The 19,344-nt window shown below is 41.6% G+C and overlaps 1 protein-coding gene across 6 annotated transcripts in view; it reads right to left on the bottom strand.

Annotated features, from left to right (window-relative positions):
* The window catches only part of LOC102776237 (unconventional myosin-IXAb), a 149,276-nt gene extending 130,255 nt beyond the window's left edge, over nt 1–19,021 (bottom strand). For all 6 annotated transcript variants that reach the window (XM_087843298.1, XM_087843299.1, XM_087843302.1 and 3 more), the window contains exon 1: nt 18,693–19,021. The gene's annotated coding sequence lies outside the window, so the exon portion shown is untranslated. The remainder of the gene's footprint in view (nt 1–18,692) is intronic.
* Between the last annotated feature and the right edge of the window lie 323 nt (nt 19,022–19,344).

Genomic DNA, 19,344 nt, shown 5'->3' with positions numbered 1-19,344 from the left:
TACAGGCCTTCAACACAGTTTAAAACAATTCTGATATGTTTATAATGTTGATTTTTTTCACTCTCTCTTTTGACACAATAGGGAGAATGAATTACAATTTTTAAAAAGGTATGGCTGTATAGTTTATCCTTTATAGCGATAATTACTGCGTTAAGGATTGACAGGATGAGTGACATTTGACTTTTTAAGACATGCAACAACATGCTGAAGAGGGAGAGTTCTTGGGGTTTTAGAAAATAAAGAAATATTTCTGATATTCTCACCTGTCTTCCTTCTCCTTTTCACTCACACTGAAGCCAATAGTGTTAGAATTAACTGTATAACAGTTAACAACTACAGTAATGGTGTGACAGCATCAACTGAATGTGGAGCTCCTCTTTGTGGACCGAGCGATTGTATTATTAAGCGAAGACCTCTGGCACTGAACGCTCCGCTGCGTCCTATCATTGAAAAACGGATGACGTGTCAAAAGAGAGTCAGCGGTATGTTCTGACCCTGGAGGCTAACGTGGGACCACAAAAGGGTCTTTGGCGAAGATAACTCTAAATAGGGTCATAAATCAAGGTCTTAGCTCAACGAGATCAGCACATGCTGTAGTTATCAAATCCTAAAGATCCTCAAGCAGAAAAGTACAGTCTTAAACGCTCCTTCAAAGACAGATTGATACTGAAGAACAGGTGCACACAAAATTCTCAATAAGACTAAAAATGTGATTAGTATCTTTTAAATGCAATATAAACTATAAGCAGATCCTCTGATGTCAAAAGGGCTTTGAGGCTCATTTTTATGCTTCTTTGGTTTCTTTGAGGAAAAGACAACCAGATTTTTCCAACAAAATCTAAAACTTATGGATTATTATTATAGAAAACACAGATTTTGTTCAATAAGATAATCTTGATGAACACCACTTTCATGATTTTTCAATGATATCACAGGAGGTTAAACTCTAATGTTAGGATATAAACAAACAACAGCCAGGTCACATGACTGCAGGGTCAACACCACTAAGCTTATATGCTCGCCATGATGACAATGCATGTCCCTATCTTCTCGTTTGGGCACAAGTGAGGTTTTATTGACATATTTCATGTCGTAAAACAAATGTTGGGTGAACTGTCTGCCTTCTTTTATACATCCAACCACAAACCCACTGAAAAAATGACTAAAGAGTTGAGAGAAACAGAAGTACAGTAATGATAACTCATTTCCAGCTTCTAGGACTCATTCTTATGTCACTGTCTCGCCACATCACAACAACCAAACCCAAAAATCATGTCCTCATTGACTGAGATACAGAAATGCTTCAATTACATCTCCTTCAGTTTTTCCTGAAACCAAATGCCCAGTGACTATCCTTGGGCCACAAGGTTACCATAGCAGCAGCTGTGTCTCAGTCACCCTGTGTGCCCTCCCGAGACCAATCCTGTACAGATTAGATATGACCATCAAACGGAGGAACTGGATCCTCAGAGGATTAGAGCCCAGAAGCAGAAACTATGTGACAAACTCGCAGCTTTCTGTTCGCTCCTGTGACTCCGGACTGTCCTCCAAAACTCCTCAGAGGATGTTTTGAAAATGCTCACGTTGGCTGTAGCCCACATATGTGTTTTATGTCTGCTACAAGGGGGGGAAAAGAAAAGAGGCAGTTAAGGCCAAAGAGGAGAGAACAGGAAAAAAATGAAAAACAGCATCAAATTACTCTACAGCGTCTGCCAAATCCTGCAGGATGATGTCAGAGATGTTCAAACACATTTTTTAATACTGTAATAAGGCTTCATGTCCACCAGCTATTTTAGATTATTAGCATTTAGACAGATCACATTCATGATGACATTTTAAAGAGCAGAGGTTTGCAGGGACGGCCGAGGGTCCGTCTGCAGTATCAGCCACCAGTCTGCTTCCTACGCAGAGCCCCTGAGGGCAGACACAAGCACTGTTAAGAGTGTGTGCATGTGCGCGTTTGTGGCGATATCAGTGACATGGGATTATGTACACTCAATTTAGTCCCAAGAATGCAGCCATCAGTCCAAAATGCATCTCCCACAAGGCCTCAGGGCACGTTTTAGAAAACAGGGTGGGACTACAGACAATTTAACACTTACAAAAATATCATTGGCATGACTGAAACACATCATTGAAAAATCTAAACATGTGGCCACATTCTGTGAATTTTCACGCTTTAATATAAATAATACAAAAGACGTGTGTGAATCCTCTCTGGGAACAAAGAAACCTATTACATCCTCATCAATAAATCACGTATGGATGTGATGGTGAAACAGATAGTCTGTTTCCTTACACAGGAGGGGGGATGAAGTGTGCAATTTAAAGGTATAATAACATTTTCTTTTTTAAGTTTACGTTTCACTGCATCGTGACTCTTATTTTTCCTCTCCCCCCAAATTGAGAGACAGCGTAAAGCAAGACAAAAAAAAAAAAAGAGAAATAACTAGTAACATCTGCCTTTAGCAGTCTGCAAGTGTGACCTGAGTATACTCATTTTCTGTACCAGCCAAGAGCAGCGAGACAAAAACAGACACAGACAAAGCTCTCTACACTTCCCTTAAAGTGTAACCACAAACTCTCACCACATTCAGCAGACACAGACACACTCGAGGTAAATAAAGCCATAGACTACGTCAAGATGTGCTGCAGAAAACAAATGCAAATCATCAACAGACAGCCATGTTGAAATTTTAGTTTACCCTCAGTATCCTCCTGCACCCAAAGCAGCTGTGTTCCTATCAGGGTACAAATAACAACAATTTCTTACCATACCCTGAACTGATTATGCTGTATAAGTGCATCATAAAGATCTATTATGGCTGCCACTACAACATATCCTACAGGCGGGTATTGGGTAGGCTCCACTATGCTGGGGTTAGCCCATAGATGGAAGTTATTATAAGAAGGATGTGCAGCAATAGGACCTGATATGATCTACGCTTAATAGCTGACAAAACCAAACAGGACTCAAAACAAGGGGCTCCTAACAGCAGGTACTCATCCAGGCAGAAATAACACAGGGCAGAAAAATCCTGATCATGAAGGATCCCTACATGGGTAAGATGCCATTGAACTACTGGCCAATTACCTGCCTCTCCACAACGTGGAAGCTCCTCTCGGGCATTTCAGCCAATGAACACAGCTCAGAAACACATTGAAAATATCACCAGAGAGTCAAAGGTGGTTATCAGAACAGTACTAGGACTCTAAGGCCAGACAGACCAACCTGAGCACTGCCTGGGTTGAGTACAAGAAAGCCTACAACTCAATGCTCAATGAAGACAACACTAGTGACCAACTTGAAGGCAATCACACAAGTTACCAACAAGTGCAGAATACACCAAGGTGAATATGCTGTTCCTGCTGTTATCTGTTGGCCTCAATCACCTAAACCAGCCCAGCACTAAGAGTAGATATGGATATAGATTCAGGAGTGGAGTGACCATCAGCCAGACATCGACTCACTGATCCATCTCACCAGCATCCACCAGCGTTGGAGCAACTGGAAATATATAATAGCAGAGATACAGTGCAGCTACAAGTACCTGGGTATCCCACAGGCCAAAAGGAACCCAGATACCCAACTGGAATAATAAGCTGGTCACAGGAGTAGATGGATACCACTGATGACAACATATGAAAACTGACAATGCACAGAGGTCTTCACGTGAGGTCCAGCACTCTGAGGCTCTATGAGCAACTGAAAGAGGGAGAGCAAGAAATACAGGGACTTGGAGCATCCACAAATAACATCAGGATGAAGCAACTGAAGATAGACTGTGATGAGGAAAAGGAGGAGGAACGAGATGAAGAAATCCTAATAAAGGACAGCTTAAAGGACAGCACAGAGACTCTGATGTGGCGGCATAAGATTAGACCCTAAGCAGCAGATCCAAAGAGGCAGAACTCTATCAAAACCAACAGGACCCAAGTTACAGACTGTACAATGGTGCTCCAGAAACCATCCACAACATAGCAGCACAATGTAAGATGCAAGGTGAGACACATACACTGAGAAGCATAACCAAGTGGTTGGGAAACCAGACAGAAACATATGTGGTGCATATGGACTAGAAGTCCCCAACTCCTTGTGGGAGACCACCAAAGGGGGTCGAAAACAACAGGGCTAAGTTCCAGTGGGACTCTGAGTTCCAGACAAACCTCATGAAGAAAGGAATGATACAACTAGGCTAGGCTTTTTTCAGTGTGGGATATCCCCATCATTCATGACAAAAAACAAACTTTGAGAAGCTGGAATAAGGAAATGTGGAGCATTTCACCCCCAGCAACCACCTCCAGCTTTAGGAATACTGAGTCATTCCTATACTACCAAAGAGACACCTGACCTAGGAGGGGACCAGGAACATCCCAGATGCTTGAACCACTTCAGATTAGATTGTCTCAAATTAGCTCTACTTCCCTACTTCAGTCATTCCCAAGTTTAGTCCCTTGGGAATGACTGAACCTCTCACCTGTCTAAAGCTGAACTCAGACAACCTTCAATAGAAGCTGATTTCTCCTACATATATAAACAATCATGTTCCTTCTGTCTCTAATCAGGCACGGTGGCCATAAATAAGGGTAGGAACATACACTGCCCACTGATTTGACAGAATTGCCCTCACTCTCAGTTATCTCTTAGATAACAGACAGTGTTATATCAGATGCAGATACAAATACAGCCTGAACCCTTAAACATGCACACATATGGCTTTTAGCTTTACCCACAAGGTCAGTTTCATAAGTAATAGCCCAGACACACAAATACAACACATCTCTGCAAGCGTCTGTAGAAGCTTTACTGATCAAAGATGGTTTACACTTCAAAAGCTTTCTAAAAACGATGATAATAAACCACATTTTCTTAAATTACTATGATTTTCTATCAGTTATATTAACATCAAATTTCAATGCTTGTTTGCATTAAATACACATGCATTTGCTATTAAATGTAACCTTCCTGTTAAACCTCAATAATTTCATTGCATCCAATTGATTTGTCGGTGGAATGACCCAGTTTCCCCACATGAAAATTTCATCTTGAACAAACACGCATGTCCAACACATTGCTGGCAACACAAAATCACTGCACAGGATTAACACTCACACACCATGAAAACAAAAGGCACATCTAATCACACACACACACACACACAGAGTCCACAAGGCAATCTAGACATATAGCACAGACGCCGTCTCCCCTCCCCCTCCCTTTTTCCTCCCTTTCTCCATCCAGCCACCAAATCCACTTAGAGGCCAGTGTGTGACGCGCTGATTGTTTTCTCTGTGGCAGCAGCTGCTCTGCCTCCCTCCTCTGCCTCGGTCACCTAATCAACTGTCAGTCAGCTGGAGAAGTACTGAAGAGGTCGGAGATTAAAATTTCCTTCAGTAATGAACACATCCAAGGTCTCTAATCCTTCAGAGCCCAGCCTACAGATGAATTTAAAGCAAGGATCCATCAGATTTTCGTGTCTTTTATTTATACAAATTATGTCAGAGACATGGAAAGCAATCAGCAAGGCTCACTGGGGCTGGGGTTTGCTTGGATATTCTGTGTTTTTCTGAGAGTAACAAAGGTGGAAGACCTAATCTACAAACAGGAAGTAGCAAGTGGCTTTAGCGATGATGCTGAAGAGCTTTTTTTTATTTGAATAAAAAAAAACAAAAAAAAACAAACAGACAGCAGAGAGGAACCTGGCACTTGATGTTTGGCTTTTGAAATTTCTGGGGTTTGTGGTGAGGGAGACAAACAAACTCAAAAAGCCTGAATGGAGGTGCCAATGTAGCATGTACTAATGAGGATGATTGTACGAGCATGAACCACATCTAACCTGTATCTGTGCTCATTTTTATTCAGTTCAGACACACAAACACAAATGTTCATTTTATAATCCTGCTTTTATAGCGCTGAAACAATACGTCATGGGGTATTTTATATATTTGTTAAAAAAAAAAAATTTAAAAAAGAAGCTACTTAAATATAAATATGCTTATTTTGATAAAAAGCATATCTCAAGTAGGCCTGCAATGTGCAATAACAATATGACTTGATATAAGTAAACAAATATTAAAGATTTACTGTAAAAACTAATCTAAAACATTTAATTTACAGATAAAATATTACATGGTAACTTCCTCTGGTCTGTTTTTAGCCATCCAGCCACTTTCTGGAATCAGCTGTTCAGCTCTGGAGACATCAGTGTACAGAAAAATGTCGTCTCTTTAATATAATGAAACTAAACTGCACTCCTCGTTTGGAAAAATGAAGAAAAAAAAAATACAAACTCAGCAACCATCTTTTTCCAGAAACTATGAAACAGGTTCTCAAAATAAAATCCACAAACCTCTGAGCAGTTTCAAGTAGGAACTATTTACTTTCTGTTGAACTAAACCCAGCTGAACACAACCCATCCCTTTAAAGTGTGCCAAGTGCGTCGCCTATTTGCACACTTTTTGCTTTAGTAAATACACAACTGACACAGACATGCTTAAGCACAATTTTACGCAACAAGGTCAAACGTTTGTATAAGCTTGAGTGCGTGGCACATGCAAATCACATGACTTTTGTCATGTGATTATGTGTTAACCGGTAAATCTCATCAAGTTTGTGTAAAACTGACTAAACATCTTTTATTTGTATTTGTTTGTTTGTTCTTTACATCTACATAATCAATGATAAATGCAATCCAACAGATTAAAAATATATTGTATAGTTAAGATACATGGTGTTGCAGCAGATGCAGATTCACATGGTCATTTTTCAAAATGCAGCTATGCAGGAATATGACATCTGACACGTGATTGTGGACATATGTTATTAGTGTGTGTGTGTGTGTGTGTGTGTGTGTGTGTGTGTGTGTGTGTGTGTGTGTGTGTGTGTGTGTGTGTGTGTGTGTTTGCTGAGCGTGTTATGACTCAAAGACCCTTTATTCACACCCATGTAGCCACAGCGGGCCAGCTTTCACACCCTCCTCAAACTAAATTAAACCCCACTGTTTCCACCTTGATCTAAACTAGACGCACACACACACACACACACACACACACACACACACAGTCATGCATCTGTCCTGAGCTTGATTTGTACACATTCTCTTTCTCTGGTGGACTTTTAAGCGCCGTGACAACAGCCAACCACAACGCAGCTACTCCGAACCCTCGAGCCAATCACTAGTCTCCCTTCGTTCTTTGCCGCCCAATGAGAGCGCTCCCTCCACGGATTGTTTTATACCAACGGCTTTCATCATTGTTCCAGATGAGATTGTAGCTCTGCTGCTGCTCGGCTCTCCTCTTCGCACCAAAGAGCATCTGCTGCCTGAGAGGAAACTGAGAGCTTTTCATTAGCGCCACAGCTGCAGACACGGCAGACTCCCTGATGAATTCATACTGTACGTTTCACAAAAAATATTAACTGTCGCTCCTTCTTCATCGTCTGTGCAAGCTGTTTATCACTCATCCTTGCTACGTTACACTGGTGTCCATCATTTACAGTGTTCATCATGCTTTACAATGTTCCAATACATGAAAGTGTCCACTGCTCATTAGGAGAGCAGCACACCATTATATTTGTTAAGGATTCATCTATCAACTCAACATAATCACATGTATCTTAAAGACAAAGACAACTAGCAAGCACTGACATTTTAGAAGCTGAAACCTGTGAATATTTTGGCAGTTTTTCAAAACAAAAAGGATTCACTGTGGAGCGAATAAAAACCATTTTCAATTTTTAATTGTCCAGAAAAAAGAGACGAAAATAACCCACATTTAAAGCTGCTGTCATATATCTTTCTATCTGCTGATGCCATCATTTACTAATGGAGAAAGAGAAAAAAACAACCCAGACACAACTGGAGATTTCTTTAGGACAATGTGGAGGCGGATCTAAAAGCAGCACCTGAACACAGTGAAAACATTTTTCATCACAATAACAGACATTTAGGTGAAAATCCATCTTACCTGATCCACCTCTGTGAAGCTCATCAGCAGTGTCGGGTTATTGTTACCAACTAGCTGCTTATTTGAAAGCAAGCGAGCGAGTCTGGCTCCTAGCAACTGCTGCCTGACAGGGAAGGTTGAAGAGGTTACGCTGTCACAAGGACCACAAGCCTGAATGAATGAACAACGTGCAGCAGAGAGAGGAGGAGGAGAAAGTAGAAGAAGAAGAAGGACCGAGCTTTGACTGCCTGCACATCCAAACACTAACTAATTGCTTTATTAACATATAAATAAAAAAGATGAAAATAAGACAAAGGAAAGGGGAAACACGGGCGGCCATGAAAACACAGCGGCTGCAGGCTTTTGTTGTTGCGGCCAGTGTTTAGAAGCCCAAACAAGACAGACACGAGCTAATGAAGAGCCTAATAGAGAGGACTAAGCTGCTTCATTGGTATGCCTTTATCAGTTATAGGTGGTCATCAAAGAATCAGTTGATTTTTTCCAAATGTTACAAAAAGGTACAAAATTCTCATCAAAATCAAAATCAAAAAGCCTCGCCTCTGTCAGTGTGTCCCAGGGTGGCTGTGGCTACAATGTAGCTTGCCATCACCAGTGTGTGAATGTGTGTGTGAATGGGTGGATGACTGGATATGTAAAGCGCTTTGGGGTCCTTAGGGACTAGTAAAGCGCTATATAAATACAGGCCATTTACTGTTAGTACAAATTACTATCAGATTAGATACTTTTTTGCAACAGTATTGATACCAACACTTCTGTGTTCATTTCCTCCAGCTTAAACGGAACTTCAGATAGCCCCTCCCCTCACTAGCAGCTGAACACACATCAATAGTAGCGCAACTAACATGACACTGATTTTCACATCTTTAAGAATTTCAAGAGGTCAGTAAAGCTCTCATGTCAGCAACATTGAAGTATTAAATCTCTATCATAAATATTACCTGGTCAGCATACACATTTAACCGTTAACCTTTTAAGTGTTAACAATTATCTGTTCAGTTACCATTAAGATGATCATTTTAGTCTCGTAAATGTCACAAAAATGGACAACATTCTCTTCAAAATTGTTCAAAGTCTTCAAAATAACCCATTCTGTTTGACCAAAGCCCCCAAATTCTCCCAAAGTCCTTTTACGAAGGATTTCCAGAGGTCAGTAAAGCTCTAGTTTCAACAACATTGAAGTACTAAATAGTTATCATAACTGTAAACCTGAGAGAGGACTAACAGAATAGGTGTTGTTGTGGTACATTATGTAGCAGAAGAAGACGCACTGACTAGTTTTTAGACATCAAGTAGGATTTATGCTTCTGTGGTAAATCTACACTGCAGGGGCGTCATAACCACCAACACTTTTAAAACTTTACACTATGACCGGACATGCACCTCCGCAGGCATGGTGGGTACATTTCTAGGAAAGCTTTGACCAAATTCTTCTAATGCTGTTTGTGTGTAAAATAAAAAAGCTAAATCACATGTACATGGGACCTGTGAGACAATGTCACTTCCTGCACATGCAACACAGGATTTGGTAACTTTGGGCTATTTACAGCAAACTCCAGTACAGGACGATGACTGAACACTGAGACAGAGACGCCGCACAAACTGCATCTACAGATCCCGTGGCTAAGGCCACCGAACCACCGGATCCTACCTGCTATATTCGTATTGTGCCGACCCAGTTTAGAGTCGTGCACCAAAGTAGGACAGGCTGCAGGACAGAGCAACTTTCAGACAACCTTGGCAGAATGACTACACTTTTATAGCCACACAAAGGAAAGTGAGACACAAGAAAAGAGGCATGGAAGAAAATGTGACCAAGAAGAAAATGAGGGCAAAAAGAAAGACTGTTAGGACAGGAATAGTTTGCATTTTTTACACTGATCTCAGCAAGACACCTTTGACTTTTTTTTCCTTTCAGAAACACAGAAAACCTGAATTTCTGACTAAAACTAAAAATCATGTCAGGGGTGTTAAACTTGTTTCAGTTCATGGGCCTCACAGAGCCTGATTTCATTTTAAACGGGCCAATTCTGTGAAAGCATTGCGCAATAACTTGCATTTTTCTCTAGTAGGAATGTGACCAGGACCAGTACTTACAGTACCTTTTGAACTGCTCAAAACACAAATCTACTTGTTTTTATTGTAGGGGTTTTTCTTGTATTGTAGGGGTGTTCTCGGAAAAAATGACACTCAGATACTAACTGATCTTGAAATTTACTATCAGATTAGATACTAATTTGCAGGTATCGATACAAACAACTCTGTGTTAACCTCCTCCATCTGAGCAGTCATCTGAAAGTCACATGGCCCCTCCCTTCACTAGCAGCTGAACACATCAACAGTTAACTTGACACTGATACCCTGGTCTTTATGAGGAATTTCAAGATGTCACTAAATCTTTCCATTGTTTTAACAACATAGAAGTATTAAGCAGGCATCATAAATATGAATATATGTTAATGTATATTAATATATTAATGTTAGCCGTTTAAGTGTTAGCTATCTTTAACTTGTCATTAAGGTAGCAGCCAGCAGCTATGGCTAATTATAGAATAATAACATTATTTGTGGGTTTAGACAACAATTGTTATGTTAATAGAAAATATTAATTAAAACAATAACACAATTATTTGTGTCTAAAGAGTACTATGTTTCTCTAAATCTCCCAGACTGAAGCTAAGGAAGGTCTACCAGCGACTACACAGAAACAGTTCCAGCCTGCCTTAACAGGTATTTGATCAGCAACAAAAATACAGTCACAAGGCTGTGGCTAAATTTACATAAACCAGTACTGCTGTAATTTTCTTTTTTTAAAATGATTTCTCTTAATTTTTGCTTCTTTTTTTTTAACTCTGTGGTATCGAAAATAGCATTGAGTACGGAGTATTTCCCTGGGTGCAGGTTTTGATTTTGACATTAGAGTGCTGTGACAAGCATGCTCTGTAAAGTATCTTCTTAAAATGTTTACCTGGGGCATAATCAAGATTTTAAGAAGCAAAAACCATAATTCCAAGAGAAATACACCCGTTGCTCCACTCCCTGAAAAATATGACAGCATTAAGCGTTCTTTATTTTTTCCTCATTTAATGAATAGCTCATGTATAAAACAGATGAGGGACAGCCTAAGATGTCTTGAGATAAATAAGTGTGATTTCTTATCTTAGTTTTTTCACAGTCATTCAGTCTACATGTAGCTGCAGTTTTTTGGAATCAGTAGGAAATTCATGCAATGTTTGGTGACCAGAAGAAGCGTTGAGTGTTGAGAGAGCGGCAATCCAGCAGCAAGGATCCCGACTTCATCAAACTGAAAGCGCCACACCCAACTCTGGTCACAGACTGCTTTGTTCTGGCTCTGGCCACTACTGTCTCTTTCTCTCTCTCACACACTGCCAACAGCATACTGCAACAAAGCAGTGGCAGACAGCAGGTCACATGCTTGTCCTGCCTGCTTGTCGTACTGTGCATGTATTCAAATTCCTCTCGCATGTGTATCGGCTGCCAGCTCCCTTCAGCAGGGCGTCATTTGGCTACGACTCCCAACCCGCAGCCGAGGCTGCAGTGACTGAAGCCAGACTCTGCAGCTTGCAAACTAACTGACAGAATGAATATGAAACAAGCACTTATTATAGACGGTAGTTCAGCATTTAGGGAAGTGACACAAGCGTGGAATAACGCAGCCCCCCTTCAGTCTGTAGGCACCATGTCAAAAACGTTTAAAAAGCGAACCACTGACACACAAGTGAGATGTGACATTATCGACTGCCTCGGAACCCCAAAATGACACGGTGCTAATTGCAGAGGGAGGCAAGAGTTTTTCTTACTACTGATTTAACCTCACAGGCATTTTCACAGGCAGAGTCTGGCAGACTTTAGGGGAGAGTGGCTGGCTGAGCTAGATCTGTCAATCTGGGCAGCGACTCCATCAATCTGGTGTTAACACAGTGAGACAAACAGTGCAAGCATCAGCATCATGAGCAGAGCTAAAACACACGGCAGGGCCTAATACTGGCCACCTGAACTCACTCGAGAGCTTTAAGTGCAAGTTCAACCATTTTCAGTTGCTGCTTATAACTTCATATGAGAATAATAATAATAATAACTGAAGGAATTTGAGATTTTTCAGCATTTCTGGATGACTTCCTCTGAGGTGTGTCCATTGTTTCCAAGAGCTGAGGTTTGGATTCTGGCTCCCCTCAGCTACTTAACACATAAACTCAATAAAACAAACAAACAAAAAAAGATCAATGTGATATTTTATGGATGACTCCAAGGAAATGGCCTTTAGTCACCCTAGTTACTAATCTACTCAAAAGCCATTTGAGCTCTAACACAGTGAACTTGCAATCTTAAGAAATTAATGGAACTAATGACTGACAGACCACTGTTCACTTAAATGTATGGTCTGGGGTCATGTGGATCATGTGAGCACTAAGCCACACAGATGTGGACAAGGAAAGGGAGACGAACTGGAAACGTTCACAGGGAAATTCCACTTTCATACAATTTGGGTTTTATATCAGTTGTGATAACTCTGCTCGCTCCCAGTTGATAATCATTAAAGAGGGTAAACGGCACCAATATTTACACAGTCCTAACGGATTTGTTTATAGGTTTTATGTACCTAAACTGTCAATTGTGATGGATCTTTTCAGAGAACATGTTTCCATTTCATCTTTAAATGCGCCTTTACAAAGTATGCAAACAGTTTTAGAGATAATTACAGCATTTGAGTGTACTCACTACAGGCATAATTTCCAAATAAAGTGGTTAAGATAATCTGTGAACCAGACTCATTTGACTACTTGCGTATTTCGCCCTGCTAAGCAAAAGCCATAAAGTACAGTAGAAAATGCAACTTTAAAGATACCACAATTATTTTCCTAACTGTATATGACATAAAAGACGTCCTTTACTTTTACATTTTAGTGCCCGTTAGTGTTTTGGTTTTCTGGCATACAAATTCAGTGTTTTGATCGTTCTATTCACAGAAATAACAGCCAGCTGAAACTGTTGCACTTGGTAAATGATTTTAGGAGAATTAAGAGAGAGAAGATGATACATGTATGCATATATACTTGAATATGCAGCAGTCTTTAATATAGGACTTTAGCACAAACTCAGACAGCAGTATCTTATCTCCTGTCCCAAATTGTTCTTTGTAGTGGTTCAGTCCACAGGGAGTAAACTAAAACTCATGATATAATTCATTGGAGGCTGCCAGCTGCATTATTAGGACAGGTCTTTACTGGAGCCAGGGACAAAGCAGTTTAGCTAAACGTAACGTGTAGCTGGCGAGGATCGACTTGAGTTCTTGTGGTAAGTGACACTGTTTCCAGGTTCTTGGGCTAAGTCACATTCTCTGTGGTTAGTTTTTGCAGAACTGCCAAAACCTGAAGTTCCACCAATGGCTACTTGAAGCTGTTTCCAAAACTGAATAAATCCCATTGACTCCCAGGCTAAAATGCCAAGCTTTAGAGGTGAAATAAACACTTTTACAGCCTGGTATAAAAATGGTTTTGGCCTGTTTAGCCAAATTCACTCACTGTGACTGTTGGGTAAAGCTTAAAATTGTAAATTATTATGGGCAGTCCACTGTTGGTGATCGATGGGTGACAGTAGATAAAAACACTGAGCTGCTTGGTTTCTCTGATACGCAGGTTTTGTTTTAAACCTGTTTCTACACAAGCCATATTTAGCATCCTATTAATCAGCCTTAGCTGTCCCCAGGTCTACCCTCTCATGCAGTAGTTGACAACACGCTGACCACACACAGCTTTTAAAGTCAGAGTTCCACCAAAAATTCCTCTTTATATACCAATCCAATACCATAAATATACTGCCTTCAGAAACTAGTAGAGACATATAAGGGTAAGAGAGACAGTCTTAATCTGCAGAGGGAGTCTCACTGCTGGCTGATTTAAAAGGAATCCTTCAACATGTATCAACGCCTAAACTCGCTCGCTTAATGATCCTCGTTCCCTGTCAAAGTCTCTCTTGCTGCCTCTCCATCTGTAACCAGCTAGGCAGGATGGAGGGGAGAGGTGTTGTGCCGCTGGCTGCTCTTTGCCCCCGGGCAGTGCCAGGGGACTGATCCATGCCCTCACCGGCTGCTACCTACTGTAAGAACCACAATCAAGTGTGCCTATTCTCTATGTCAAAATAAGCCCACCAATAAAACCAAGACGTGTTTATTTCCACAAGGCGAATACTCGTTAAATGGTGCCTAAAGCAGTGACAGCCATAGCATGAGGTTAATGAATAATACAAAGGAGATGTGAGAAGCGATAATGGATGCAGAAATCCACGGAGACCCGGGCTTTGAGCAGCTGTAGGAATAACAAACAGCGGAGCCCCCACCAAGAAACAAGCCATGTTGGAATCAAAAGGACTTCTGCTATCATGCTAACTATCTGCACCACTTACACTTCTTATACTGCAGTAAATCCTTTCAAGAAGCTTCTGGAGAAAACAAAAGTGAAAGGTATTTTAATCTCATCAGACAGCTGCACAAAAGAGAGGTAGGAATTCTCACCGGCTGTCTCTTTGGTTTGGACGCAGCTCCTTTGAATGTTTTTCTCTAAATAACACCTAACAAGTAAAATGCGCTCATGAATTAACCCCAGCTGCGGATGACGGACGTAATAAAGGGATAAACGTGTCTGTGTGGGGATTATTTGTTGGATTCAGGAGTTTGTGAGAAGGACTTCAATCAATGAAATGAAGCACTTAAAGACTCTGCATCTGACAGCATCCACGCTCTTAACAAGCCAGCTTCTGTCTTCACGGTGCACATGTGTGACAGAGGTCAGCAGGTCACAAGGCGACCTCGACTAACAGCAGAAGTGTGACAGCAATCGTGTTTGACTGAGTGATCCAGCCGGCAGGAGAAAATGTGCGTTTATTTTAATGCACCCATGTGCTGGTGTATGTAAAAATGAGTTTGTTAGGAGCAAATTGAAGGACACAGCAACATCAGATGCACGAGACTACAAGCTAAACCACGACTGATAACGGGATTTACACAATCAATACTCAGTGCTACATTGTATCTTCCTTCAAATCGTTTTGGGAATAAGGCAGATTAGCTAAGGCATTAAAGAAAGCCAAGACACTCTTTTTTATATAACATTTTAAAATGCCTTTAATCTCGTGGCATGAGTATGTCGAATCTAAAATGAAAACTTCAGCGTCTTCCAGCTTCATCAGGCAGTGAAACAGATTTCGTAAAAGCACTGGGTCTATTCTAGTGGTGTTCCACCAACACATTGTGGCAACAGTGGATGCACCACCAAGAGGAGGTCTCTTCTAAACATGGATCGAGGGTAGGAGTTTAAGAGAAGGTTAACACAACAACTAAAGCTTTTATTCTAGAAAATAGATAAGAAATTAAGCTTTATAAACTCCTTTTAAGAAGATCAACAAATATGTTGGTCTCTACTACATTTGTGCAGTGTTGGCAAGGATTTCCCTTGCTGCCTTAGGTTTGTTGTAGATGGCTGCACATAACTGGAGAACTTAAAATGAGATAATGCTTCAGGTTCAGATACAGATGTGCAATCTGCTGACAATACGCAACTGCAACAATGATGGGGAATAAGCAAGCATGTTTCTGCATGTTTGCATGTGTTAGAGTCCCGACTTCAGGTCAGGAGATGAGGCTTGAGGTGAGGAGGAAGAGGATAAGATTTTATTCAATTGGTGGCCAAGCTGTCTATTTTCTCTATGCGTTTTTACTTTTTTGGTTCTCCGATGATAAAATATAGATATTTCATAACTTGAGTTTACAGGTGCACGCAAATGCCTCAGAGTTCAACGTGGGAGTCTATGAAGACTGACATACTTTCGATCTAACCAGGCTAACTTTTATAACATTTTCTGGACAACAGTTGAGGCCTAGGACAAAACCACAACATGTATTTCTTGCTTTAAACAGACAGCTTTGGTTCTTTCTGGGATAGCGCTATATCTTTTATATTATGAATTTATATCTGACAGATTAAAAAAACATTACTTTTTGTGTTCATCAGATTTTAAGAGTAAATGCAAAACGTCAAACTGTGCACAGACATGCCTCGGTACTCCACAATGCATCGCAGTGACTGTTTGTTGAACGATGTCTGTGAAGGTTTGTTTCCTCTCACACCACAACCACCACAGTCCATGTGGGTGACACCTAAAATAAAACTGTGAGAAATCTCATACTATAGTTGAAGCAGACAATAGAGGGGTCTAAATACAACTAACACATAAATAAACATGGAATAGTTATCAATTTAAGGCCTTCATATTTTCATTTACATTTGTCTGATCAGGGTTAGAAAATGTGAGGGCAAAGCATAAAAAAAAAAAAGTGCATTCACACCATTGTGAATGGCTCTATAAATACACATGCTTAGAGATGCACATAGCTGCTGACATGCTATATGTGGCCTTAACCTCATCCTGATATTGTTTTACATGAAGCCTTGAGTATTGCTGCAGCAGGTTCAAGAATGAGTCAGCACCTCATGCAAGGACAAAAAGGGTCCAGATTGTTCACACAGAAGCTATTTCTCTTCATGAATTTAGTTATTCACTGACTTAAATCCATTTGAACTGAAATAACTCGTTGTGCTTAAGCTATCAATCAAACTGTCTGATCAACTGTCTTTTAACGTGCTTATTTATGACAATAACAATAAGCAATTTTACACTGCAGCTGCACAGATTTGACCCGTTTCTTCTTTAAAAATTCAGACACTTGGCTTGGTAAATATTCCCTATTCATACTACTGTATAAGCCTCTCTTTTCTAACCCTTCCTTCACACATTTCCATTTGTTTTCCTGTTTCACATCAACCAAACAAACTGCAGATGTGAGAGCAATGAACCACAAGACTGTATGATTTATCCATCCATTTTACATTAAAAAGTCAAGAAAAAAAAGCCAAATCTAGACACATTGGTCCAGAGCCTCAAAACAGCTGTAGAAAACAGATTAAAGACTTCCACTGTTTATGAATTATTGAAATGACTGGTATTGCTCTTTTAGTGCCTTGAGTGCTCTTATGTGGTGTTTATACTAACTTGTGAGGAAAAATAGCCACAATGGCTGCTCTTCCGCTTTTACAAATGTCTTCATCTGCCACAGATTTAAAAACGAAACATCTCTTGGCCGCTTTGGAGCTCCTTCGGCGCGCTCACGAGCCCATTCGCCAGCCAGCTGGAGCTGTCAAAGCAATGTTTCCAGTTCTGCTCTCAAGGGCCTCACCACTTACATAATGACTTGCATGAAATGTTAACGTCAGCAAAGTTGACACTGCAAAAAAGCAGCATGTTCCTTATCCCGAACCGGCAACGGGGAGAGAAAGCAGACAGTTGAGCTCAAGAGCACCCGGAGGTGGTGAGAAGTGTTTGTCTCTCCTTGCCTGTCAAAGACGTCCACCAAAAATGCTGTTATCTGTTTTCTTGAAAGTGCCATCACTGTGGCATTTCATGCAGATTGCCACAGGGAGGGGAGGAGGAGGGCAGAAGTAGTACTGGGGCTTTTGAAACTAGTGGATGGAGACGTTGATGGCACCGGTGGTCTGACTGAGGCCAAGCAGGCATGTTTTAACTTGTCAGCTGGTTTGAAATCACCTCATTTTGACTCAGACTCTCACTCAAGCCTTATTTTATTTTCATGCTCAGCCCAACTTAACATCACAAAATGGCTTGTACTTTGTGGTATTACATCACACCAATATTTCCTCTACCTGCCCTCTCATTCCAATCTGTAACAGGCTTACAGCTTAAAATCCCTCTTTGGTGTTGACAGCTCTACTTTTGCCGACAAGAGTTGTGTCAGACTTGTTGATCTGATGGATGTGTGTCAAATTAGTGCATTCTTTAGTCACTAAATTGCATTAAAAAGTTGAATTACCTACGTTTCGAAATTAAACCATTCGGAATCTACGATCAGGCCGGAATCAAAGTATGTTTAGACTGAAGGTAAAGCAGAACACTGCTCTAAGTGCACGCTGATCAACAGGACATAATACAGGATCTATACTGAGCCTCGTCCACAGCAGCTGAACATCATCCTGCCCTGCTGTAAAAGAAAAAAAGCAGCCATGCCCCATCAGCAGCAGCAGCGTGATGTCAGCAAGCTGAGAGGCTCGCGCTTGACGAAAAAAAATTTCACCACCGAGCGTCACGAGCTCACAGAGCGCGTTAGCGGGGAGGTAGATGACACAAAAACAAAGCCCCGCAGCTGCAGCTCCAGCAGCCCGTCCTCTGCGACACAGAGCCCGCCCGGGTCAGCGCCGTCTTGTCCGTTTACACCAGTGCGTCACGTTTATCTGCTGCACCCCGCCAGATGTGGAGCCTCGCATCCACCAGCCAACATCTGTAACCGTACCCGCACATTTACTGCATTATGTAAGAAAACAGGGTGACATTCATCCGAGGCGGTGGCGACGGTGGAAGAGAGTGACGTGAGAAAGGTGTAGGTGTGTGTGCTTGTGTAGGCATCATAAGGTGGAGGGTATTTTTGAATGATGGTGTGGGTTAAGGTGTCCTGGTGAAACATCTGAACTGGGGTGGCGGGGTGGGGGGTGGACAGGAGGCTGCAGCCGATGAGCTGACTGATCGGGGCAGCCAGCAGCTCCGCAGGACGGAGGTTTGGCATTCCTCACCCCGGTGTCTGCTCTTACTGACAGCGGGAGCTGAACAACACGGAGCTGAAAGAAAGGAGAAATATGAAGGCTTACCTCCTCCACCGTGCCTTCAGTCTGAGCACAGCCCTCCGCCACAGACTGTCTTTTCTGAAGAGGAAGAGCAGACCTCCTCACCAAAAACACCCGTGCTGATTTTTCTTTTTTTCTTTTTTTTTACCGCAGGGAAAAAAGCCGCTGTCGTTAACAGGGCGCGTATCCGGCTGCTCAAATCTCCAAAATGTGCCGCAGATAAGATCCAGTCTTTGCTTTCCCGTCCCTCTGTCCGTGTCGTACTCCCGGCAGCTTCTGTTTTGGGTGCTCCCGTCACGTCTGCCCTCCTCCCACAGCAGCTCCTCCAGCTCCTCTGTGCTCTCTTCTCGCTCTCTCTCCCTTTTTTTCCTCTACGAGCCGCGGAGCTGCTACCGCGCGTGGACTCGCGCTTGCGCGTTCACGTACACCGTAGGATGGGCGCTTTATAGCAGTGATGCTGGTGGGTGGAGGTGGGAGACTGCTATGAACCAACAGCGATTGTTTTCAAGTCAAGACCTGAGCAATAAAAGTAGTTTTTGATAGTTTGTTTTTTTCTGAGCAGAATTAACGTGTTGGCTCTGAGAGTGTCACTCAGATCATGACGTGATGAGGGGTGTGGCCAATACTGACACACCCAATGTACAATAAACTAACACACACACACAGGAAGATGCAT

Source organism: Neolamprologus brichardi, chromosome 7, assembly GCF_056152115.1.
Source record: "Neolamprologus brichardi isolate AB-2024 chromosome 7, ASM5615211v1, whole genome shotgun sequence".
NCBI classification, from domain to species: Eukaryota; Metazoa; Chordata; class Actinopteri; order Cichliformes; family Cichlidae; genus Neolamprologus; species Neolamprologus brichardi.
Note: the sequence above shows the minus strand (reverse complement) of the source record. Positions and strands in the feature narration are given on the sequence as shown.